At 43.2% G+C, this 26,563-nt stretch overlaps 1 pseudogene; it reads left to right on the forward strand.

The window, feature by feature from the left end:
- Window positions 1–22,984: 22,984 nt before the first annotated feature.
- LOC115153642 (tektin-3-like) overlaps window positions 22,985–26,563 on the forward strand; it is a 31,163-nt pseudogene continuing 27,584 nt past the window's right edge.

A 26,563-nucleotide genomic window follows, 5' to 3' on the forward strand; every position in this document is an offset into this window, starting at 1 on the left:
TACATAGCTCTTAGGTCGCAGGATGGGGCTTGGGGGGGTGCAATAGTGGGGGTTGGGCCTGTTGCTCTGCTCACGACCTGGGCAAATGTGACCCGATCCAGGAAACTTGGCGTGTGTCGCAAGTCACGACTTCACAGGAGAGCCATTTGAACATAAAAAATGTTTTTTTTATCAAAATGAGTTTTTTTGGGCAGAAATGCCTTCTCGAACATGTGAACTTTCATGTGCCTTAATAACAAACTTGTATGCCATCTGTAAATACGAATACAATTGTTAAATTACAAGCCCTGTTGGTTAAGCCACAGAAAAAGTTAGCAACCTTCCCACTAGCCATGATTGGCTGAGATAATGAGTGGGCTGGACATGCCGAGAGAGAAGTTCGGATTGATCTGCCAAATTGAAGGCTTTGGTCTATTTGAGCTCATCAGTCTGTGTTGGTAATCCTGTCAAACGGGTCTTTTTTTCAAAATGTATTGTGTAGTGCAGCTGCAAAATTGTTGCTCTCCACTTTCTGGAGGATCAGGTTTTGAAATCAGTGGAAATAGAATATGATAGCTAAAGAGATGTCTCCGGATTACATCTTCAAACCAAGGGCAACCATGGTATGGTATTCCATACCATGGTTGCATGATGATGTATACAGGTAAGATAGTCTAGTGTTAGCTAGCTACATTTTCAGACATTACATGTTTCGAATTTTGACAGAAAGGGGTTTCATTTCAAGCTAAATTGTACTGTTAGCTAGCTAGCTAACGTTAGCAGGCTACTTACCTAGCTGACATTATTTGTTTCGCAGAGTTGTTTGCTTTTCTAGTTAGAGCCTAATGTTAGCTAACTAACATTGGACCTAGTCGGTTCGCTCCCAGCGCTGTGGCATTGTTGGTACTTTGTTCATTGATGTTTAACTAGCTAACGTTAGCTGGCTGGCTTGTTAGCTAAAGTTACGTGACGTGTGGTCAACAACTGTTGAAGATGGCCGGTGTCAGTAAACATCTGCAAAAAAGCGTAATGAAATTGTTGCCAGCAGAGCTGGTTAGGCTGTTTTCATGTTATCCAGAGGTAAACAATTAATCGGCCAGAGCATCAAGTGTGCGCTCAGAGAGCGAAACGAGATGGCGGGGGCTAAAGCTTAAGAGGGTGTGAACGATGCTGAATGGGTGTAGACAAAGAAGAGCTCTTCACTAGATACCAAAACATTCAAAGGCGATTTTCTCAAAACTGAGTTTACATGCTGATCAACTTTCAAAGCAGAATTACTTTCCTATTGTTACTCAAATGCAGTGTATGATATACCATTTTGTAGCTCTAAAAAACACAATTTCAGATTTTGCTATATAAGACCGAATTAAGGTGGTGAGTCACATATGTCCTGCTGTCATGTTGAGGTCCTTGCTTTAAGGGCGGGGGGGCATGGGGGTTAATAGGTCTGATCTGGAGGGGCCTAAATAGGGTGTGGCCAGGGTTTGTTTGGGGGTGGTCTCAGCTGGTTGGGGTCTCTCTCTCTCTCTCTCTCTCTCAAACACACCAATTACTGTCAGTTGTGGGATGCTGGTATGCTGTCTATGCAGGAGGTGGGAGGAGGGTGGGTAGGATAATAACACAGCATAGACAATGAGATGGGGGCATTGGTGAGAGTGCTGAAGAGACTCTTGATCTGTGTGTGTTACAGTGCAGCTCTTTGTCTCTCTCTACAGACAGGGGCACTGGGCAGCCTTCCTCACGCCTCCTCTCTCTGCCCCAGACACACAGCCAAGGACCGGAGGAGAGAAAAGGTGTGTGTGGCTTTCCCAGAAAACACTCTGGAGATGTGTGTGAGAAGCTAACAACCAACTCCCTGAGTGACACTTAATATGTTGTCCAGTTGACTATTTATTTATTTCCTGTCGTTGTACAGTTGCTTATATGCACGAGGCAGAGTTCAAACCAGGAGGGTTGAGGTCAGAGTTCAAACCAGGACTGTTGAGGTCTGTTCTCACACCAATCTGCTGCATTCATCATCATCTGGAGCTAAATAGAAGATGCCAAAAGAGGCAGTGTGCTTGAGTGTGTGTGTGTGTGTGTTTGTGTGTGTGCATGTGTGTGTGTGCGCGTGTGCATACATGTAAAAGAAAGAGAGAGAGAGTGTGGGAGTGTGTGAATGACTGAGCGAGTGAGAGACTGAGACTGTGACTGGGAGAGAGAGAGTTTGAGGATGGTAAACCCAGCAATGTGTCATACAGTCTAACAACCCTGTTTTCTGACATACAGGAACATCTGTTATTTCAACATACAAACAGAGCTGCCCAGCCAGAAACAGATCTCACCATCTACAAAGAACACCCACATACACCCCCATAAAGAACACCCACATACACACCCATAAATAACACCCATATACACCCCCATAAAGAAAACCCATATACACCCCATAAAGAACACCCATATACACCCCCATAAAGAACACCCATATACACCCGCATAAAGAAAACCCATCTCTCCCTAGTCTCTCGGCTATCTCCAGCAGGACCTTCATGATTTGGAGTTGGAACCTCATAAGAACAGGCTGTGATCTCTCTGTGCAGTATTACCATGCCAGTGGAATATCATCTGTGATTGCCAAATTTCAAACAAACCATTCATAATATTGTGAAGGGATGCTTGCACTGAACGGGCCAAAATAAGCAAAAGGGAGATTTTTACTGTAATAAACCAAGTTGGGCAAATAATCATCAATCAAATGTGAGCCATCTTGCATCTGTTCAGATTATAGAGATATGAGAGAAAATGACGCGTGCTTTTTTCCATGTGGCCTTGGTTCAGCAGCTCTAACCCAGTATGACAGTTACAGTGCCTTGCAAAAGTATTAATCCCCCTTGGCGTTTTCCTATTTTGTTGCATTACAACCTGTAATTTAAATAGATTTTTATTTGGAATTCATGTAATGGACATACACAAAATAGTCCAAATTGGTGAAGTGAAATGAAAAAAATAACATGTTAAAAATGGAAAAGTGGTACGTGCATATGTATTCTCCCCCTTTGCTATGAATACCCTAAATAAGATCTAGTGCAACCAATTACCTTCAGAAGTCACATAATTAGTTAAATAAATCCTCTTAGGGCTCTCTTTGTTGCCTCTCTCATTGCCTGGTCTGTGAGTTTTTGTGGGCGTCCCACTCTTGGCAGGTTTGTTGCGGTGCCATATTCTTTCCATTTTTTAATGGACACAAGCCGACAACATCCGGTGAAATTGGAGGGCGCGCAATTCAAATAAATATTTGTTATATTAAAGTCCACCTGTGTGCAATCTAAGTGTCACATGATCTGTCACATGATCTCAGTATGTATACACCTGTTCTGAAAGGCCCCAGAGTCTGCAACAACACTAAGCAAGGGCACCATCAAGCAAGCAGCACCATGAAGACCAAGGAAATCTCCAAACAGGTCAGGGACAAAGTTGTGGTGAAGTACAGATCAGGGTGGGGTTGTAAAAAAATATCCACAACTTTGAACATCCCACGGAGCACCATTAAATCCATTATAAAAAAATTGAAAGAATATGGCACCACAACAAACCTGCCAAGAGAGGGACGCCCACAAAAACTCGCAGACCAGGCAATGAGGTCATTAATCAGAGAGGCAACAAATCAAATCAAAATCAAATCAAATTTATTTATATAGCCCTTCGTATATCAGCTGAAATCTCAAAGTGCTGTACAGAAACCCAGCCTAAAACCCCAAACAGCAAGCAATGCATGTGAAAGAATCACGGTGGCTAGGAAAAACTCCCTAGGAAAAACTCCCTAGAAAGGACAAAAACCTAGGAAGAAACCTAGAGAGGAACCAGGCTATGAGGGGTGGCCAGTCCTCTTCTGGCTGTGCCGGGTGGATATTATAACAGAACATGGTCAAGATGTTAAAATGTTCATAAATGACCAGCATGGTCAAATAATAATAATCATAGTAGTTGTCGAGGGTGCAACAAGCACGTCCGGTGAACAGGTCAGGGTTCCGTAGCCGCAGGCAGAACAGTTGAAACTGGAGCAGCAGCATGGCCAGGTGGACTGGGGACAGCAAGGAATCATCATGCCAGGTAGTCCCGAGGCATGGTCCTAGGGCTCAAAGAGACCAAAGATAACCCTGAAGGATCTGCAAAGCTCCACAGCGGAGATTGGAGTATATGTCCATAGGACCACTTTAAGTCGTACACTCCACAAAGCTGGGTTTTATGGAAGAGTGGCCAGAAAAAAGCCATTTCTTAAAGAAAAAAATAAGCAAAAATCTTTGGTGTTCACCAAAATGCATGTCTGACACTCTCCAAACATATCGAAGAAGGTACTCTGGTCAGATGAGACTAAAATGTTCCTTTTTGGCCATCAAGGAAAACGCTAGGTCTGGCACAAACCCAACACCTTTCATCACCCCGAGAAAACCATCCCCACAGTGAAGCGCGGTGGTGGCAGCAACATGATGTGGAGATGTTTTTCATCGGCAGGGACTGGGACACTGATCAGAATTGAAGGAATGATGGATAGCGCTAAATACAGGGAAATTCTTGAGGGAAACCTATTTCAGTCTTCCAGAGATTTGAGACTGGGACGGAAGTTCACCTACCAGCAGGACAATGACCCTAAGCATACTGCTTAAGCAATACTTGAGTTGGGCTAGGGGGCAGTATTGAGAATTTTGGAAAAAATATGTGCCCATTTTTAACTGCCTCCTACACCAACTCAGAAGCTAGAATATTTATATTATTGTTCAGGTTTGGATAGAAAACACTCTGAATTTTCTAAAACAGTTTGAATGGTGTCTGTAAGTATAACAAAACTCATATTGCAGGCAAAAACCTATGAAAAATAGATTTAAAAAAAAAATGAATTTTGTGACTGTACTATTTAGTGTCATTGTTTTATAGATACCATAGTGAGAAAGGATTCAGTTCGCAACTCCTACGGCTTCCACTAGATGTCAACGATCTTTATAAAGTTGTTTGAAGCATCTGTGATGAATACAGACCGAATTAGAATGCAGGGAAGTTGACACGTCATCACTTCATTTTTTGCGCCTGCGCATAAATCTGAGAAGGGTGTGTTCGTCATAATCGTTTATCTAGACACTTGATAGGTTGTGTGAAAATATTACTGATGTTTCACGTTAAAAATGGACCAAAAGATTAATGCTAAACAACGTTTGACATGTTTGAACGAACGTAAATAGATTATTTACTAGGTTTTTTTTAGCTTTTCGGCGTGACTTTACACCCCCCCACCAGGTTTTGTGGGAGCCTACTGAACGCTAACTATTTGGTGTTATTTGGACATAAATTATGAACTTTGTCAAAAGAAACCACATTTGTTCTGGACCTGGGATTCCTGGCAGTGCCTTCTGATGGAGATAATCAAAGGTAAGGGGATATTTACAATGTTATTATCGATATTAGATGATGCTAACTGTATAGCTTAGCTTATAGCTTAGCTTATTGTTCTTAGCATAGTACCCCGTTTATTGCAAAATGTGATTTCCCAGTAAAGTTATTTTGAGATCTGGCCATTCGGTAGCAATTACGAGATGATAATATATTATTCTTTGAATGACAATATTATAATTTACCAATGTTTTCGAATAGTAATTCCGTGATTTGTAATGCTGGATTCACTGGGAGCATTCGAGCCGAAAAAAATTCTGAATTTCACCGCGACTGTAAATGCTGTTTTTGGATATAAATATGAACTTGATGGAACTAAAAATGCATGTATTGTATAACATAATGTCCTATGAGTGTCATCTGATGCAGATTGTCAAAGGTAAGTGCATAATTCTAGCTAGTTTTCTGTCTGTTGATGCCCTTCTTTGAATTGGCTAAACATTACACACAGCTATTGTCAATGTACTCTCCTAACATAACCTAACTTTATGCATTCTCCGTAAAGCCTCTTTGAAAATCGGACAGCGTGGTTAGGTTTAGATGTGTATCTTTCAAATGGAGGAAAATAGTTGATTATTTTAGTATTTGAAATGATTACTCTTGCAGTTTTGAATTCCCCGCCATGGTCACATGACAATGAATCCCAATACCGGGATAAGATCGGGATAAGATCCTCAACAGGTTTTAAGGGGAAACATTTAAATGTCTTGGAATGGCCTAGTCAAAGCCCAGATCTCATTCCAATTGAGAATCTGTGGTATGACTTAAAGATTGCTGTACACCAGCGGAACCCATTCAACTTGAAGAAGCTGGAGCAGTTTTGCCTTGAAGAATGGGCAAAAATCCCAATGGCTAGATGTGCCAAGCTTATGGAGACGTACCCCAAGAAATTTGCAGCTGTAATTGCTGCAAAAGGTGGCTCGACAAAGTATTGAATTTGTGGGGTTGAATAGGTATGCACGCTCAAGTCTTCTGTTATTTTGTCTTATTTCTTGCTTGTTTCATAATAAAAAAAATATTTTGCATCTTCAAAGTGGTAGGAATGTTGTAAATCAAGTGAGACAAACCCCCCAAAAAATACATTTTAGTTCGATGTTGTAAGGCAGCATTTTTCCTATTTTGTTAAGGAGGGTGAATACTTTCGCAAGCAACTTTACTGTACTAACATGTCACTTTCTATGAACAGCTGTCTGTATTTGGGGAAATGCCACAGTGGACCAATATAAGCCCAAAATGAACTATTTCCATCAGTGTTCTTGCTATCAGAGAGATCCTATGCACCTGTACACCCTAAACCATGCATATTGTGAGGGAAAAGGAGTCTGCTAAATGGTATATATTATTGTATTATTATAGATGTTGATTGCCATAGGTCTGACAGTAAATCTCTCTAAGACCACACCAGTCATACACGAGTCAAATCAAATCAAAGTTTATATGTCACGTTCGCCGAATACAACAGGTAGACCTTACAGTGAAATGCTTACTTACAGGCTCTGACCAATAGTGCAAAAAAGGTATGAGGGGAACAATAGGTAAGTAAAGAAATAAAAACAACAGTAAAAAGACAGTGAAAAACAGTGGCGAGGCTATAAAAGTAGCGAGGCTACATACATACACTGGTTAGTCAGGCTGATTGAGGTAGTATGTGCATGTAGATATGGTTACAATGACTATGCATATATGATGAACAGAGAGTAGCAGTAGCGTAAAGAGGGGTTGGCGGGTGGTGGATGGCAGGACACAATGCAGATAGCCCGGTTAGCCAATGTGCGGGAGCACTGGTTGGTCGGCCCAATTGAGGTAGTATGTACATGAATGTATAGTTAAAGTGACTGTACATATATGATAAACAGAGAACAGCAGCAGTGTAAAAGAGAGTTCGGGTTGGGGGCACACAATGCAAATAGTCCGGGAAGCCATTTGATTACCTGTTCAGGAGTCTTATGGCTTGGGGTAAAAACTGTTGAGAAGCCTTTTTCTCCTAGACTTGGCACTCCAGTACCGCTTGCCATGTGGTAGTAGAGAGAACTGGGGTGGCTGGGGTCTTTGACAATTTTTAGGGCCTTCCCCTGACAACGCCTGGTGTAGAGGTCCTGGATGGCAGGCAGCTTAGCCCCAGTGATGTACTGGGCCGTACACACTACCCTCTGTAGTGCCTTGCGGTTGGAGGCTGAGCAATTGCCATACCAGGCAGTGATGCAACCAGTCAGGATGCTCTCGATGTTGCAGCTGTAGAACCTTTTGAGGATCTCAGGACCCATGCCAAATATTTTTAGTTTCCTGAGGGGGAATGGGCTTTGTTGTGACCTCTTCACTACTGTCTTGGTGTTTTTGGACCATTCCAGTTTATTGGTGATGTCAAATCAAATCAAATCAAATTTATTTGTCACATACACATGGTTAGCAGGTGTTAATGCAAGTGTAGTGAAATGCTTGTGCTTGTAGTTCCGACCATGCAGTAATATCTAACAAGTAATCTACCAATTCCACAACAACTACCTTGAACACACAAGTGTAAAGGAATGAATACGAATATGTACGTAAAAATATATAAATGAGTGATGGCCGAACGGCATAGGCAAGATGTAATAGATGGTATGGAGTACAGTATATATATATGAGATTAGTCATGTAGGTTATGAAAACATTATATAAAGTGGCATTGTTTAAAGTGGCTAGTGATACATCTAATTACGTCAAGATGGCAAGATGCAGTAGATGGTATGGTATAGCTTAGTGATGAGCTTTGAGGGTACTATGGTGTTGAACGCTGAGCTGTAGTCAATAAATGGCATTCTCACATAAGTGTTCCTTTTGTCCAGGTGGGAAAGGGCAGTGTGGAGTGCAATAGAGATTGATTCATCTGTGGATCTGTTTGGGCGGTATGCAAATTGGAGTGGGTCTAGGGTTTCTGCGATAATGATGTTGATGTGAGCCATGACCAGCCTTTCAAAGCACTTCATGGATATGGACGTGAGTGCTACGGGTCTGTAGTCATTTGGGCAGGTTGCCTTTGTGTTCTTGGGCACAGGGACTATGGTGGTCTGCTTGAAACATGTTGGTATTACAGACTCAATCAGGGACATCATGAAAATGTCAGTGAAGACTCCTGCCAGTTGGTCAGCACATGCCCGAAGCACACGTCCCGGTAATCCATCTGGTCCCTTGGCTTTGTGAATGTTGACATGTTTAAAGTTCTTACTCACGTCGGCTACGGAGAGCGTGATCACACAGTCGTCCGGAACAGCTGATGCTCTCATGCATGCCTCAGTGTTGCTTGCCTCTGTCGTGTCTTTGGTATCATTAAACTGAAGACTGTTAGTTTATCAAATCAATTCTCTGCAATTATTGTTACGTGATTAACTAATCATTTAAATGCAATTAACTAGGAAGTTGGGGCACCATTAAAAATATTCAGATTACAAAGTTATAATTTTCCTAATGTCACATCCTGACCAGTAAAGAGGTTATTTTGTTATTATAGTATGGTCAGGGCGTGGCAGGGGGTGTTTGTTTTGTGTGTTTTGGGATTTTGGGTTTGATCTATGTTATCTATTTCTATGTTTTCCTTTCTAGTTCTTCTATTTCTATGTTGTGTATGTTTGGGTTGATCTCTAATTGGAGGTAGCTGATCCTCGTTGCCTCTGATTAGAGATCATATTTAAGTAGGGGTTTTTCTTCATGGGTTTTGTGGGTAGTTGTTTCCTTGTATAGTCAGTGCACCTTATTGGACTGTTTTTCGTCGTTGTTTTTGTGTTTAAGTGTGGTTCTTTAATAAATACGAAGATGAGCACTTTATCCACTGCATTTTGGTCCGATGATTCTTCCTCCTCAGACGACGAAGATTATGACACCTAATATAACTTTCAGATATTTTAATATCTGATCAATTAGTCTTCTAATTAATGAATTATTCTTTACCTAACGTTAGTCTCATTCCAAACGTTGTAAATTGTTGGTTATCTGCACGAACCCAGTCTTCACTATGAATCATCCGTACATCAATTGTCTCAATCATTTATTTATTAACTAACTAAATAATCACAGAAATGCACACACAAACAAAAAAAGCAGATATGGTTACAGGGAAATGATAGGGGATGTGCCCTAGTGGGCTAAACCGGCATCGCGGCATGGTAGACAAAGGGACTGAGAAGGGCGCGAAAGATAAGACACTACACAGTTGATAATTCTAACAATTGAAATGCTAATACTTTGCACATGAACGCTCACTCATTCGGGAATAATTGCAATCAATATATATATTTACGCTCAGAGTGTTGTCGTGATCTCTATTGGAAATGTTGTTTCTGTTGGAGAGTTTGTCCGCTCTCTCCCTCTCTTCCATGGATAGAATGGATAGTTCTATTCCTATTCAGAGAGTCCTATTCAGAGTCCTATTCAGAAATGTTGTTATAGAATAGATGTTTCGGCGGTTTTCGGCCTTCGCATTCAATGGTATAGAATTCCTAGCTGCAGACTAGTAATTAGTATCAAAGATTTGCTCTTATTCTGTCGGTATCTATAGTCTCAGAGTTTAACCACGTGGTATGGTTAAAAGATTCAGCAATCTACTCAAACCTTTGCTCCCTCTGTGATGAGGTACTGGTCTCTACTCAAACCTTAGCCCTCTCGTGGTAATCAAGGTAAGCTGGTCTGAAGGGAATTCCTCCAAGTGGGGGTTATATTTGTAACAGTAGAAAGGGGCTGTTCCATGACGCCAGATCAATGTCTGTGCTCATGGGTCGGGCCAATGATTTAGTTAAACTTTAAAGGGAATTGGATTCTCTTTCATTAAACAGTTTAAAATCACATTACATCATTTCACAAATAGTGTCATCTTTACTACTTTCATTTTATACAACAATTAGATGCAAGCCTCACAACAGAGACTTGTATAAACAGAGTTATGGCAATGTGGCTGTATTGTCTCTCACGAGTTTCACAAATTGTACAAAACGAACCAGTTCGTAGCTGGATTCTCCCCCGACCGTGTACACATTCTCCAAAACATTGACATTGTTAAGTTCTTAAGTTCTGTGATGTGGAAGAGGTTCCTTTGTTCACCTGTGAAACTCACTCTCTCTAAACTCTGGCCATGAGGAGAGAAGCTCCACTTGGAATTTATGACCTGCATAACAGAGCCTAGGTGTTGGGGGAAGAGAGAGAGGTGGTGAGAGAGAGGGGGATGGTGCAGAGAGAGGGGGATGGTGCTCGCTGTACCCAATGAGGGCCACGTCATGACACCTCAAAGCAAGCACAGAAGGGATTTAGCTCATCTGGTTGGCTCGTGTCACTGGGCCGCTCGCAGCTGTGCTTCCCTTTGTAGTCTGTAATAGTTTGCAAGCCCTGCCACATAAGACGAGCGTCGGAGCCGGTGTAGTATGATTCAATCTTAGCCCTGTATTGACGCTTTGCCTGTTTGATGGTTCGTTGCAGGGCAGAGCAAAATTTCTTGTAAGCTTCCGGGTTAGAGTCCCGCACCTTGAAAGCGGCAACTCTGCCCTTTAGCTCAGTGCGAATGTTGCCTGTAATCCATGGCTTCTGGTTGGGGTATGTACGTACAGTCACTGTTGGGACGACGACCTCGATGCACTTATTGATAAAGCCAGTGACTGATATGGTGTACTCTTCAGTGCCATCGGAAGAATCCTGGAACATGTTCCAGTCTGTGATAGCAAAACAGTCCAGTAGTTTAGCATCTGCTTCATCTGACCACTTTTTTATAGGCTGAGTCACTGGTACTTCCTGCTTTAATTTTTGCTTGTAAGCAGGAATCAGGAGGATAGAGTTGTGGTCGGATTTACCAAATGGAGGGCAAGGGAGAGCTTTGTACGCGTCTCTGTGTGTGGAGTACAGGTGATCTAGAATTTTTTTCCCTCTGGTTGCACATTTAACATGTTGATAGAAATTTGGTAGAACTGATTTGTTTCCCTTCATTAAAGTCTCCGGCCACTAGGAGCGCCGCCTCTGGGTGAGTGGTTTCCTGTTTGCTTACGAAAAGTATAGCTGAAAACTCTAGGCAAGTAGTGTGGCCTGCAATTTATCACAATATACTCTACTTCAGGTGAGCAAAATCTAGAGACTTCCTCAGATTTCGTGCACCAGCTGTAGTTTACAAATGTGCACAGACTTAACCATACAGAAAGCACCCAGCATAGCAGCAGCTGACCCCAACAATGGAGTGGAAGCCTTCACTTTGATAGGCCTAGGCTATAGGATGCTACAGCTGCCCTGTGTAGGGTGGGAGATGAGAGGTAAACGGTTGTTTCTGTGGTTCTAACATCCTGAGCCAGGAGAGTGAAACCCAGTCCGAGGTGATACTGCACCCTGTTCTCCCTGGCAAATGTGGCACACTGTACTGTGGGCACATGTGATGCCCGGGGCGCTGCATGCACTGGGTGAGAGGCGGAAAGTGCCTCCTCAGGTTCCCATGTGAGTCCTCTACTCGGAGAGAGAGGCTATTTGCACATCGTTACAACACTGTATATAGACATAATATGATATTTGAATTGTTTTTATTATTTTGGAACTTTTGTGATTGTAATGTTTTGTGTACATTTTTATTGTTTATTTCACTTTTGTTAATTATCCATTTCATTTGCTTTGGCAATGTAAACTTATGTTTCCCAGGCCTATAAAGCCCCTTGAATTGAAATTGAATTCAGCGAGTGAGAAGAGGGGGGAAACAACAGAGAGAGAGCAAGGGGGAGGGGCAGAGAGAGAGCAAGGGGGAGGGACGGATAGAGGGCAAGAGAGAGAGAGAGAGAAGGAAAGTAGTGTAGAAACCTACTAAAAAACTATTAGGCAATAACAAATTCTATCCCTTTTAGACAACTTCCTGGACAAAACGTTTCACTATAATAGTGAAGGTGTAAACTTGGCAGTAGAAAAGGAAAAGCACGTCAGAAATCAGCTCAATATATTTGAAGAATCCATAGAATCTAACCACTTCTGGGAAAATTTGAATAAACAACACGAAAAGTTATCTATCCAAAATGTTGCTGTATGGATAAACCACGTCTCCTGTCTTTTTGGCCCTACAACAAAGAAAACAGCAAAAACACGTACATGATCAAATACAAATCTTAAAATCAACTATTATAGACAACAAGAGCCCACTGGATTCTCCAATTACATTGAATGAACTACAGGACAAAATTCCAAACCTCCAACCCAAAAAGGGTTGATGATATCCTAAATTAAATTATAAAATATACAGACCACTAATTCCAATCAGCTGTACTTAAACTCTTTTACACTATCCTTAGCTTTGGCATCTTCCCAAGCATGTGGAACCAAGGACTAATCACCCCAATCCACAAAAGTGGAGACAAAGTTGACACCAATAACTACTGTGGGATATGCATCAACAGCAACCTTAGGAAAATCCTCTGCATTATCATTAACAGCTGATTCATACATTTCCTCAGTGAAAACAATGTACTGAGTTAATGTCAAATAGGCTTTTTGCCAAATTACCGTACGACAAATCAAGTATTCACCCTGCACACCCTAATTGACAAACAAACAATTGAATACAAAACATAAGCCCCACCTTCTTCAACATATATACAGTGCCTTCAGAAAATATTCCGACCCCTAGACTTTTTCCACATTTCCACATTTTGTTCAGCCTTATTCTAAAATGTATCACATAGTTTTTTCCCCTCAACAATCTACATACAATACACCATAATGACAAAGCAAAAACAGGATTTTAGAATTTTTGCAATTTTGTTAAAAATATAACACTGAAATATCACATTTACCTAAGAATTCAGACTCTTTACTCATTACTTTGTTGAAGCACCTTTGGCAGCTATTACAGTCTCGAGTCTTCTTGGGTATGGTGCTACAAGCTTGGCTCATCTGTATTTGGGGAGTTTCTCCCATTCTTCTCTGTAAATCCTGTCAAGCTCTGTCAGGTTGGATGGGGAGCGTCGCTACACAGCTATTTGCAGGTCTATCCAGAGATTTTCGATCGGGTTCACGACCGGGCTCTGGCTGGGCCACTCAAGGACATTCAGAGACTTGTCCCGATACCACTCCTGCATTGTCTTGGCTGTGTGCTTAGGGTCGTTGTCCTGTTGGAAGGTGAACCTTTGCCCCAGTCTGAGGTGCAGAGCGCTCTGGAGGTTTTCATCAAGTATCTCTCTGTACTTTGCTCCATTCCTCTTTCCCTCGATCCTGACTAGTCTCCCAAAAAATCCCCACAGCATGATGATGCCAACACCGTGCTTCACCGTAGGGATGGTGCCAGGTTTCCTATAGAAATGACGCTTGGCATTCAAGCCAAAGAGATCAATCTTGGTTTCATCAGACCAGAGAATCTTGTTTCTCGTGGTCTGAGAATCTTAGGTGCGTTTTGGCAAACTCCAAGTGGGATGTTATGTGCCTTTTACCAAGGAGTGGCTTCCGTCTGGCCACTTTACCAGAAAGGCCTGATTGGTGGAGTGCTGCAGAGATGGTTGTCCTTCTGGAAGGTTATCCCATCTCCACAGAGGAAGTCTAGAGCTCTGTCAGACTGACCATCGGCTTCTTGGTCACCTCGCTGACCAAAGCCCTTTCCGCAGATTGCTCAGTTCAGCCAGGCAGCCAGCTCTAGGAAGAGTCTTGGTGGTTACAAACTTCTTCCATTTAAGATTGACTGAGGCCACTGTGTTTTTGGGGACCTTCAACACTGCAGAATTGTTTTGCACCCGTTACTGAAATGGTTGTTCCTAAAATGAACTGTTGGTTATCCTAACCTTGGCTGGATTCCAATAGGAATTACACATCACTTTACAAAACAGTATTATGTGACTTGCAGGTAGGATTGCAAAATTCTGCGAAATTTCCCAGGTTGGAAGATCCCTGGAAATCACTTTAAGTAACTGTACTCAGATATACTAAGTGCATTGGGTTTCCTGAAAAGTTTTGAGTAATGACATAACATTGGGGTTCACAGTGTCCGTTGGTCACCCTGCATCACTGTCTCCGAATGAAGTGGTGACCTTGCCTCCTAGTGAGGTCTGTCAGTGTCAAGGTGCATTTCCTGTTGCATCCTTTAGACTGTCCACACACCATGAGGCCCTAGCTACCACAAGGCCACCAGGGGCCAACAACCTGCCTGGGGCTAACTAACACACATACTATGAGGCCCGCTCCGAAGCCACCAGGGGCCAACAGCCTGCCTGGGTCTAGCTAACACACAAAGGCATGTCCACACACACCTTTAGGGCCTGCTCTGAAGCCACTAGGGTCCACTAAAACACAAGGGCATGTCACTACTACTGACATGGCCCAAGTACCTGACATGTACACACACACACACCATCACTATGATCAGGAATAGTATCGTGGGGAGGAAGGCTTTAGGGTGGGTTTAAAGTAAAGTGCTGTGTTGGCTGTTGGGAATTCCTCTAAAATAAGTTGGTATTAATGCTCTTTACTTGGATATCTGTTCAATACCTAAATAAGGGGCTGAGTGCCCCTCTTTGCCACATACCATCGCCCTTACATCCTGGCACCTCTCGGCATACCAACAACCTGAATGACTTTCCGATCAGCTCAACCTACGTCCACAAAAAGGAGGGAAGGTCATTAAAACTTGACTTTTGCAAAATGGCTGACCATCCTACTCTGTGTATTTCTGTTGGGTTGTAATGCTGTGCAGATGGCTGCTTTGCAGTTCCGCTCTTGCCTTCCTTCATGAAAGAGAAGAATAGCCCTATTCTACTTCAGTACAATTTGGCTGAGTTGGGGAGAACAATTTGAAAGCTTGTGAGGAGCTCTCCCCAACCAGACATCGGCATTTGGGACAGAGAGAGAGGGGGCAGGGGGCGGAAAATGTTGGCGAACAAAAAAGGAATGTTTCTGCATTCCTCTTTTTCCGCCTCAATGTTTATACTGGATATTGGGTTGGCCTTTTGCTTGGATACAGAGTGATCTGTGAGAGAGGAATGCAGAGAGCCAAAGTCACAAAATTCGTTACGCTTCACACAAAATAGCTTTTTTACAGACCATTACACACCGTAGGGCCTATCCTGATATAGGAAAAGTACAATTGAAAATTTTACTTTAAGCCCATCCTTCTCTGCATAACGTTGGGAAGGTCACAAAACAAAGTAGCAGCTGTTGTAGTAAAAGCTTTGTCTATCAACTCAGTATGAGGGTAAACATAGTATTCATACACAACCTCAAACTTCACCACATGTGAGATCTCAAATCTCAGCCCCAGTAGCAGCAGCCATACAGTCCCAGTCCAGCCCCGACAGCAGACACCATACAGCCCCAGTCCAGCCCCGACATCCCCAGTCCAGCCCCAACAGCAACAGCCATGCAGCCCCAGTAGCAGCAGCCATACAGCCCCAGTCCAGCCCCAGTAGCAGCAGCCATACAGCCCCAGTCCAGCCCCAGTAGCAGCAGCCATACAGCCCCAGTCCCGCCCCGACAGCAGCAGCCATACAGCCCCAGTCCAGCCCCGACATCCCCAGTCCACCCTGGCAGCCCCAGTCCAGCCCCAGTAGCAGCAGCCATACAGCACCAGTCCAGTCCCGACAGAAGCAACCAAACAGCCCCAATCCAGCCCAACTTCTGATAGCCACCTCAATGTATGTTGGACATGGGCTGACTCTCTCTGGCTTTAAAGTGGATAGAGGGAAATTAGCAAATTGAACACTTAACAAGCAATTGAAAATGGGGGAGCAGAGCGAGAGAGAGAGACCGAGAGAGAGACAGAGAGAGAGACAGAGAGAGAGACAGAGAGAGAGACAGAGAGAGAGACAGAGAGAGAGACAGAGAGAGAGAGAGACAGAGAGAGAGACAGAGAGAGAGACAGAGAGAGAGACAGAGAGCATGAGACAGAGTGAGGGAGAGAGAGAGAGACAGAGAGAGACAGAGAGAGAGACAGAGAGAGAGACAGAGAGCATGAGACAGAGTGAGGGAGAGAGAGAGGCATAGAGAGAGACAGAGAGAGAGACAGAGAGCATGAGACAGAGTGAGGGAGAGAGAGAGGCATAGAGAGAGAGGCATAGAGAGAGACAGAGAGAGAGACAGAGAGCATGAGACAGAGTGAGGGAGAGAGAGAGGCATAGAGAGAGAGGCATAGAGAGAGACAGAGAGAGAGACAGAGAGCATGAGACAGAGTGAGGGAGAGAGAGAGGCATAGAGAGAGAGGCATAGAGAGAGACAGAGAGCATGAGACAGAGTGAGGGAGAGAGAGAGGCATAGAGAGAGAGGCATAGAGAGAGACAGAGAGAGAGACAGAGAGCATGAGACAGAGTGAGGGAGAGAGAGAGGCATAGACAGAGAGGGAGGCAGAGAGAGAGACAGAGAGAGAGAGGCATAGACAGAGAGGGAGGCAGAGAGAGAGACAGAGAGAGAGAGGCATAGACAGAGAGAGAGGCATAGAGAGCGATTTACCCCTTTCCTTCCTCTCTTTATTTGTCTGTTTGGTCGTGGACGACCTGCGATCCACCACAACACATGTTGAACCAGTCCCTTGCCCTTCTGGAGAAAAAAAGAATAGTATTTCCTCATGACGAAGTCGGAAGATATTCTTCTGACTGACGATGACTTCCATGATTATGAGTCACAATACAAACATCAGATCAGGGGCTTCTAGAACCTTGACTCATTGTCCCTATGCCAAATGCACCCTACTCCCTTTTTAGTGTACTACTTTTAACCAGTGCCCATTGGGCACACACTATATGTCAAATACTGTAAATCTACAGTACCAGTCAAAAGTTTGGACACACCTGCTCATTCAAGGGTTTTTCTTCATTTTTACTATTTTCTACATTGTACAGTAATAGTGAAGACATCAAAACTATGAAATAACACATATGGAATCATGTAGTAACCAAAAAGTATTAAACAAATCAAAATATATTTTGTATTTTAGATTCGTTAAAGTGTCCACCCTTTGTCCATCTTAATTGGGTTGAGGTTGGAAGATAGTGGAGGCCAGGTCATCTGATGCAGCACTCCATCACTCTCCTTCTTGGTCATATAGCCCTTACACAGCCTGTAGGTGTGTTTTTGGGTCATTGTCCTGTTGAAATACAAATGATAGTCCCGCTAAGCACAAACCAGTTGGGATGGCATATCGCTGCAGAATGTTGTGGTAGCCATGCTTGTTAAGTGTAACCAATCACTGACAGTTTCACCGGCAAAGCACCCCCACACCATCACACCTCCTCCTCCATGCTTCACGGTGGGAACCACACATGCGGAGATCATCCCTTCACCTACTTAGGGTCTCAAAAATATATAAATCTCAAATTTGGACTCATCAGACCAAAGGACAGATTTCCATCGGTCTAATGTCCATTACTCGTATCTCTGGGCCCAAGCAAGTCTCCTCTTCGTATTGGTGTCCTTTAGTAGTGGTTTCTTTGCAGCAATTTGACCATGAAGCCCTGATACACACAGTTTCCTCTGAACAGTTGATGTTGAGATGTGTGTTACTTTAACTCTGTGAAGTATTTATTTGGGCTGCAATCTGAGGTGCAGTTAACTCTAATGAACTTTTCCTCTGCAGTAGAGGTAACTCTGGGTCTTCCTTTCCAGTGGCGGTCCTCATAAGAGCTAGTTTCATCATAGCTTGATGGTTTTTGTGACTGCAAAGTTCTTGACATTTTCCGCATTGACTGATCTTCATGTCTTAAAGTAATGATGGACTGTCATTTATCTTTGCTTATTTGAGCTGTTCTTGCCATACTATGGACTTGTACTTTTATCAAATAGGGCTATCTTCTGAATACCTCCCCTACCTTGTCACAACACAACTGATTGGCTCAATCACATTATGAAAGAAAGACATTTCACAAATTAACAAGGCACACCTGTTAATTGAAATGAATTCCAGGTGACTATCTGATGAAGCTGGTTGAGAGAATGCCAAGAGTGTGTAAAGCTGTCATCAAGGCAAAGGGTGGCTACTTTGAAGAATCTGAAAAATAAAATATATTTTGATTTGTTTAACACTTTATTGCTTACTACATGATTCCATATGTGTTATTTCATAGTTCTGATGTCTTCACCATTATTCTACAATGTAGAAAATATTAAAAATAAAGAAAAACCCTTGAATGATTAGGTGTGTCCGAACTTTTGACTGGTACTGTATATGTGCACTATAAAGGGAATAGGGTGCCATTTGGGACTCAGTCTTTCACTTGCCCTGCCTCGTTCCTTCATGATGTGCCGTCACAAAGCAGTTTTCATAAATTTGAGGTAAAATGTCTGTGTTCCACGACCACCCCCATGCATGGTTTGATCCTACTGAGTCAAGCACAGGGCATCATAAAACTGCTTGTTTGTCCAGAAATGACCACAGCCATTATATCAACTCATACAAAAGTGTGTTTAATATTGAAGGGATATATTAAATATTATTTTATTGTATTTCCACAAAACATCATACAAGAAGAGAGTGTGGGCAAAATGTGGAGGTGTCTGTAAGACAACTAAATAGTTTGATATGGGGAAAGCATGTTTTCACACAGCCATCCAAGAGATAAAACACACTGAAGTTGACCACTGTATCACTCCTTCGTTCTGAATTCCACTCTTCGGATATATGTAGCTACATCAGAAGACTGGCAGAGAGAGCCAGAGCCAATCCTCTGTCTCTTTAGCGCTCTGCTAAGCAATGCCTAATTTCTTCCATAGCTGGTCCGGACCCAGGCTGGGATTAAAACATGAAGAACTTTATTACTCCACACTGTAACCCACCACACCACACATCATTCAACAGCACTGCGATGTACTACCACATACTGACCTATGGGTTCGCTGTCCTATTCTAAATCACATTAATTGTGAGCGCTTCAGACCCAAAGAGGCAAGGAGGGTTCATGTTTCTCAACATGGCACCCTGTAAATATCAACAATAATGCAGTATGGCCTTTGACTCCAAGATAGGTGTTCCGATTAGGCCCTTATTCACAAAACTTTACCATAGTGCTGAATTCACTTTTCCACAACGTTAAATTCACTTCTCTTTTGATAACTATTCCCTCATAACTAAGAGTTGTTTCCAAAACAGACTTATTTTATTTTACCTTTATTTAACTAGGCAAGTCAGTTAAGAACAAATTCTTATTTTCAATGACGGCCTAGGGTTAACTGCCTTGTTCAGGGACAGAACGACTATGTCAGAGAGAGGCCTGTGATGTTGCTACAGTATGTGTTTTGGGGACAGATGACCGGAGAGACCCTGGCTGGATCCCTGGTGCTACATTGTGGCTCTGTGCCCAGCCTGGCAAGTACACTCCAGCCCTCTCCTCCGCTCTGCTGCGCTCTGAGTCCACACACACAGTGGCTCCAGTGGAATGTGATGACCGTGTGCTGGACAAAGCTCTGCATTCATATCCTCGTGTTCCACGTCCCACTCCACTTTGGGAGCCTGGTCACTGCCGGGGAGAGAACTAGGCTAGGGGGACACAGTCAGTCCACCCTGACCCTGACCCTGGTCCACATGTGCCTCCCTACACACACCCCTGCACTAGATCCAACTTAAGCCACCCTGCCTCCCTACCTCCCCTCTCATTCATCTTCTTCCCCTTTCACCTTTGCTCCCTTACCTCGCCCATCTTCAGAATCATCCAGCTCTAAGCGATTCGCTGCCATTTCAGTGAGGAGGGAGGGTGAGGGAGGGAGTGGGGGAGGGATGGGGAAACTGATGAGTGCATTATGCACCATGCCTCACTTAAGAATGAAAGGTTATGCTTCATGGAGTGATCAGTGAGCTGGAGTTCATTTAGGACGATTAGGGTTATGGGAGGGTGAAGAAGAAGCCCACCCACATGCAAGAAGGTGGTGTGTTTGTGTGTGTGTCCACAAGGGAAAATGTCCAACATCCCCATGTGGACAAAGTTTAGGATTAGTATTACAATTAGGGTTAGACTTAGAATTAGGGTTAGGGTAAGGATTAAGGTTAGAGAAATAGGTATTTGAATCGAAATCAATCCCACGAGGATAGAAAAACAAAATGTGTGTGTGCAAGCAGTAGTGGCATCTGGAATGAAACCGCTGAATAAGCACCATTCCAGATGTAGGGTTGTGGCTGGTAGGACTAGGGCTGTGGCTGGTAGGACTAGGGCTGTGGCTGGTAGGACTAGTGCTGTGGCTGGTAGGATTAGGACTGTGGCTGGTAGGACTAGCGCTGTGTCTGGTAGGACTAGGGCTGTGGCTGGTAGGATTAGGGCTGTTGCTGGTAGGACTAGGGCTGTGGCTGGTAGGACTAGGGCTGTGGCTGGTAGGACTAGGGCTGTGGCTGGTAGGTCTTGGGCTGTGGCTGGTAGGACTAGGGCTGTGGCTGGTAGGACTAAGGCTGTGGCTGGTAGGACTAGGGCTGTGGCTGGTAGGATTAGGGCTGTGGCTGGTAGGACTAGCGCTGTGTCTGGTAGGACTAGGGCTATGGCTGGTAGGATTAGGGCTGTGTCTGGTAGGATTAGGGCTGTGTCTGGTAGGACTAGTGCTGTGGCTGGTAGGACTAGGGCTGTGGCTGGTAGGATTAGGGCTGTGGCTGGTAGGATTAGGGCTGTGGCTGGTAGGACTAGTGCTGTGGCTGGTAGGACTAGGGCTGGGGTAGGTAGGTGTAGGGCTGGTAGGACTAAGGCTGTGGCGGTCATGACATTTTGTCTCACGGTAATTGATCGTTAATTAACTTGAGCACATTTAGCATCTCCAAGCTTCCACGCATAGCCTAAAAGCCACTGAAAATAAGCCACTACATAATAATGGCGCCGAGGGGATGGCTGCCGTTTTACGAGCTCCTAACCAACTGTACTATTATGTGTTTTTTCACAATTTTTGTAACTTATGTTGTACATAATGTTGCTGCTACCGTCTCTTATGACCGAAAGAGCTTATGGACATCAGAACAACAATTACTCACCTCGAACTGGACAAAGATTGTTTCTTTAAACCTGTCTGCTCCAGTCCCCTGTCTCCTCCTGCAGCAGCTCCTACACCCCCTCGGTTCATCAATGACCATCCTGCCTATACCGTCAAACGGCTTCTGGACGTGCACCGTCGGGGTCGTGGCTGGCAGTACCTGGTGGACTGGGGAAGGATACGGGCCTGAGGAGCGCTGCTTGGTGCCTCGCTGTCACATTCTGGACCCCATCCTCTTACGGGATTTCTATACCGCACACCCAGATAAGCCTGGTTGGGCGCCACTGTCACATCTGCTCCTGTAACGCCCTCTTCTGCTCATCCTGTGTCTCCTTGAACTGCCGCCACTCCCCCAGTACTCTCTCCCTCTCCCTCTCTCTCTCTCTCTGTGTGTATGTGAGATTGTGTGGGAGGAGACAGGTGTGCTGGAGTCAGAGCAGATGCCCAACAGCTGCAATCTGTTTGATAATCAAGACCTCTACAAATACTCAGCCCTGCCACTTCCACGCTGCCATATCGTAATCTCTGCCCGCTCTGACTCTGGTCCCTGTCTCCTGTCCCACGTCTCGTCATCCTGCTACTCTGTCCTGGATTCCCCACTCTACTACTCCCTTGGATTCCCCTCCGGACCTGCTTACCCTGTCGAAACCCCTCCCGTTCCCGCCTCAGCCTCCGCACCTGGTTTCCAGCAACCTGCCCGAGCTTCCCCTGACCTGCACTCCCTCTCCCCCCTGGGGTTCAATAAATACCTTGGTTACTTCATCCCAGTCTCTTCGTCTGAGTCTGCTCTTGGGTTCCCCTGTTCCACTCCACGTAACAGAATAAGTCAAGGGGTCTGAATACTTTATGAATGCACTGTATAAGCCTATGGGCTAGACTACATAAGGTGTGTAACTATGATTTGAAAAAAATAAATAGCTCAAAAAAGGCATGCGCTGATTCTTGCCTTACTGCACACGCTGGGTATCATTCACAAGTGATAATACATCTTTCACAAGTGATAGGCTAATATTGTCACCCATCAGACTATTCTTAATTTAATGTTGTCTTTACATATACTAAATAATATATATGTGATATTAGTTTGGATTTAGAATGGACCATTATCATGCACACGTCTTGGAACAGGGGCATGGAAAAAAATGCATTTCATCTATGCACTTAAAATTGCGAATGGAGGACGTTTTTCCCATGGTTCATTTTCATGCCAGTCAGGCAGGCTATACTCCTGTTGTAAAGAGAAGCAATGCGCTTAAGGACCCATTTCTCAATACTTAGGTCACTTTTTCAAAACTCTTCACACAGTGAGCACAACAGCAGTCTATGTGGGCTAACATTTGGAACATTTGTCATTGCTTTGGCATAAAATGCATTCAATGACTACATCTTTCAAATTTCATGAATTTGTTTCTCACTCAGACACAACCACCACCAAACATGTTTACATACTCTTGTCAAAACTGTTAAACTTGAGTTCCAAATCTAACAAAACCCAAAATGAATAAGACAGCAATTTGCTACATTTCTACAGTAATACCGTATTGAAATATATTCCAAATCTAAAAATGAAATACTGTCAAAACAATTAGACCAACCACAGCTGATTCCCATTGTAGCTGAACACCTACCCAGGTGTTAGTCTTTCAATTTCATTACCATCTAGACAAAAGGGGACATCTTAGGAATAATGCGGTACTGTAATGTAAACATGGACCCAGCCAGAGATGGAGAAGTGGCTGACAGAGGAAGAAGATTGCCAGGGATGAACCAGGCATGCCAAAAGATTCTTTCATAGGTGTATTGCACAATATGACACAAGATGTGATGTGGATGAGAACCTGTGGCCAAATGCAATAGACAGGGTTGACTAGCATTGCTACTGTATCTGTATCGGTAGATGGTGTTTATACAAATTCTTGTATTTTGGAATCACTCAATGCCAAAAAAAATTCATAAAACAATATAAAGCATATTGCATCATGTCTAATTTATTCCTGTAACATATACTGCAGCGAACTCTAAACAGTAGAGAGGTGTCATTCTTGTTTTTGTAAAGACAATTTATGAAAGAAAACATTGTGTAATGCTACCTCTTGGTAGTGCTTTTTAGGTCATTGTTTTATGAGTGACAAAGTGTGCTTGTTGGGTGACTACCTTTGCTAGTGTTATGGAAGAATGAGTTGATTTGAGACATGTATGAAGTGTTTTGTTAGTTTTAGTGCATTTTGGATGTGAAATTAACTGCTGTGCCAAGCTGAAAGTTGGTTAGGAGAACTGTGTGAAGAGTTTTGAAAAAGTGATCTAAGTCTTGAGAAATGGGTCCTATCGACTGAAAAAAATACGTAATATTAAGACAGTTGAGAAATAAATATAGTAGGCCTAGCCTATAGAAACCTGATGGGAACCTCCTCTTTTTAATAGAGGCCATCAAAACTCTGTTGTTTTCTCACACAATTGAGTAGCCTACAGAAATGTTGTGCAACATGGGCTCTCATGAAGTGTTTAAATAGATTTTTGATTACATTTGCATTGATGTCAGAGTAATTAGAGGGACAATAGAGAGCTGATTACCAGGCAGTTAGAATATTTGGTGGGCTACTAATGACCATCATCAGCATCAGAGCTTGGAGAAGCATAGATACCGTGACTAAAGAGTCATGTGGAATTTGACTGCAGTCATGACCGCTGGTGTGGCAGTAATATGTTCACCGTAACAGCCCTATCCAGATGTATTCATTTATCAAAAGAAAAGGTGTCTGTTGATGTGCCTGGTGGCTATTACCTCTCTCTGTCTTCTTCTCCCTTAAACCATCTCTAACAGTCAGATCTATCTCAGTGTCTGGCTGACTGACTACAAATGAATGGGGAAAGATTTGGGTGTGAGTGATGTCCTCTTCCTGAGGAGGAAGGAAGGAAGTAGGAGGATAATGATTTGCACATCCTAGAGACCAGGCAGGTGCCAAGACCTGGAGTTGATTATCCTATCTTCCCCGGGCCACCACCCAATAACACAAACCATTTCTGTCATATTAAAGCAGCAATGAACGTTTTAACAGTGGGGTTAGGGAGAGGTATCCTAAGGCCTGCACCAGACACACAATACATGGAAGTAAGGACATCTCTAAGGCAGTTATAGAATAAAATTAAATGTACCACTTTAGTCTAACATCTCAAGTCATAATACTACCAGTCTCTCTGGTAAGATGGGAAAAATGGTGTGACGTATATGAAGCTGACTCTGGACCATACAGTATAAACAAACACCATGCGGTGTGTGCCGTGTTTATTGGGATATATTTTTGTCATGTAAGACTGTATGCTATTACTAGGCGGTGTCAGAGGAAAGCCCCAAAAAATTGCCAACAACTCCAGTCACCCAAGTCATAGACTGTTCTCTCTGATACCGCACGGCAAGTGGTACAAGAGCGTCAAGTCTATGTCCAAAAGGCACCTTAACAGCTTCAACCCTCAAGCCATAAGACTGCTGAACAATTAATCAAATGGCCACCAGGACTACTTACATTGACTTTGTTTTTACACTGCTGCTACTCACTGTTTATTATCTATGCATAGTCACTTTACCCCTACCTACAAGTACCCCCGCACATTGACTCAGTACCGGTACCCCCTGTATATAGCGTCGCTATTGTTATTTTATTGTGTACCTTATTATTTTTTTACTTTAGTTTATTTGGTAAATGGTCCCGTGTAGCTCAGTTGGTAGAGCATGGTGTTTGCAACGCCAGGGTTGTGAGTTCGATTCCCACGGGGGACCAGTACGGAGAAAAAATGTATGAAATGTATGCATTCACTACTGTAAGTCGCTCTGGATAAGAGTGTCTGCTAAATGACGTAAATATAAATATTTTCTTAACTCTTTCTTGAACTGCATTGTTGGTTAAGGGCTTGTAAGTAAGCATTTCACGGTAACGTCTACACCTGTTATTTGGCACATGTGACAAATAAAGTTTGATTTGATTTGTATGGAATCAAGTGCCATGTATGTCAAAGTGCCATGTATGTGAAATGTATTTAAAAAATAAATCAATAACACTTTTTCTATTGTTTAATGTATGTGTTGAAACTGTCACAAAAACATACGCTGCTGTCTGTCTGCTGTCTGTCTGTCTGTCTGCTGTCTGCCTGCTCTGCTCCGTACTTCCTCTGATCTGATGTAGAGCCGAGCACCCCGTTATGTCCCGCTGTGTAATATAGTAGAAACACAAACTTTTAGCCTCCAAGGCTTTTTCCTCCAGGCCCTCCAAAAGACACCAACATCACATGGAGGCAAAAACACTAAGATGCAACCACACATGAACTGCCATGAAGTCACATAGACACACACGTGCCTCACATAACACAGATGTCTCTCTTGTGTTTAGCATCATGAAGAGACATGGGAAATATGGATATTGTGTTTGTAACCGGCCTGATAGACAATGGAGACCACAGAGACAAGATTTACAACATTCCTTGTATGTCTCTTAATAATAAGTTCTCACAAAACCCTCTGCCGTAGACCAGCAGTTAAAACATAACCATACCAGAGAACTGTGGTCACCAAATACCATCACCCACTTATCAAATCAAGGTCATTTCACAATATAGCTGGGCTGTTGCTAGTGGGCAGACCATCCCTGATGGTTACAGCTTACTGAGAAAATATACCCAAGGGAAATGATTGTCCCTCTGTTTACAGAACAAAGTCAGACTAAGGCTCTTACAGTATAGTACAGGATACAGTATCTTTCTTCATATGAGTAAGTTGTTTCTGATGCTCTTATACAATAGTGGGGTGGCAAGTAGCCTAGTGGTTAGAGTGTTAGGCCAGTAACCGAAAGGTTGCTAGATCGAATCCCTGAGCTGACAAGGTACAAATCTGTTGTTCTGCCCCTGAACAAGGCAGTTAACCCACTGTTCTCCGGTAGGCCGTCATTGTAAATAAGAATTTGTTCTTAACTGACTTGCCCAGTTAAATAAACAATATTTTCTATGTCAAAGGTTGTTATATTTGTTATATTTCAGTCTTCTGTGATGTATATAAACTGTAATACCAGGATGCAAACTCAAAATTTAATACATTTCAACTCTATATATATGACAATGGTGTCATCTTTTTTGTAAGCCCATAACCATGTGTGTGAGGTGTACACTTTTGTTTCAAAGAAGATTTGTGTAAGACCACCAAGAATCATTCTGTGTGACCCTGATTTAGCCCACTGCAGTTAAAGCTTAACACTGAAAAGTGTGGACCTTTATAGACCCT

The sequence above is a fragment of the Salmo trutta genome, chromosome 18 (assembly GCF_901001165.1).
Source record: "Salmo trutta chromosome 18, fSalTru1.1, whole genome shotgun sequence".
NCBI lineage: Eukaryota > Metazoa > Chordata > Actinopteri > Salmoniformes > Salmonidae > Salmo > Salmo trutta.